This window comes from Trichoderma ghanense (genome assembly GCF_004382785.1).
Source record: "Trichoderma ghanense strain CCMA-1212 chromosome Unknown scaffold_5, whole genome shotgun sequence".
NCBI classification, from domain to species: domain Eukaryota; kingdom Fungi; phylum Ascomycota; class Sordariomycetes; order Hypocreales; family Hypocreaceae; genus Trichoderma; species Trichoderma ghanense.
The window spans coordinates 972,303-973,179 of record NW_027395668.1 but is presented as its reverse complement, the minus strand read 5'-3'; positions in this window follow the sequence as shown (position 1 = coordinate 973,179).

Here is an 877-nt window from a genome sequence, read left to right as displayed (position 1 = left end):
ATGCCCGAGTCTTACATGCTGTTTCTGTCCTCCACGCGAATGACCTCCCAAAACTTTGTCCAGCCCTACCATCGTCAAAGCTCGCCGACCCCAGTCGAATCCATGGTATGAGCCCACTTGTTAGGCTGATCGCTCGGCAGACCTGAGCACAGCTCTCTCTTCACGGCGGAATCCTGCAAGCGCCAATGAAGCTCGTCCGCAACATGACTAGACATGCTAACACAGGGTCTTGCGTCCTCGCGTCCTCCGAGAACTGTCAGCATCGGGTGGAACCCGCCTGTTATGTTCGGCGACGATAGGCTTCGGATGGCTCAGGCGAAGCAAGCCACTGGGTATGCACGAGACGCAAGATGATCAAGATACGAGCACATCACTCAAGAATCATGGCGACTTTTTGGCTCAGTAACCCAGCCGTGCCCATGCATCTGGGGTCGGGTCGGGTCGAGGTCTGGTTTCGTGAAGGCGGAGGGTAGATGCCGTGTCCCCGGACCCTTGTAAGCCTGATCGCTGCTGGGTGGCATTGGAGCCGTCGGTCTGTCAAGAGGGGCGCCGTGCGCAATGTTGAGTCTGTGTTACGAAGCACGTTGTATCTAGAGAATCGTCAAGACTTGTACTGCTGCTCCGGTCTCCTACCTACTCGGCTCCCATATTGCCAACATTTCACATCAATCGCATTAGGCATGAAATCTACGCAAATGCAACCCGCCTATTTCTTCTCTTGGAACCTGCATCGACGGTATATCAATGAATGTGCACGTGGCTTACATGTATATACCAGCCATGGCGCCTACACGCTCACTTACACCCCCCCCCCCCCAAGCTGCACGTCACTATCCATTCGGCGACCAAAACCCAGACTATCGAATCGCAGCATATG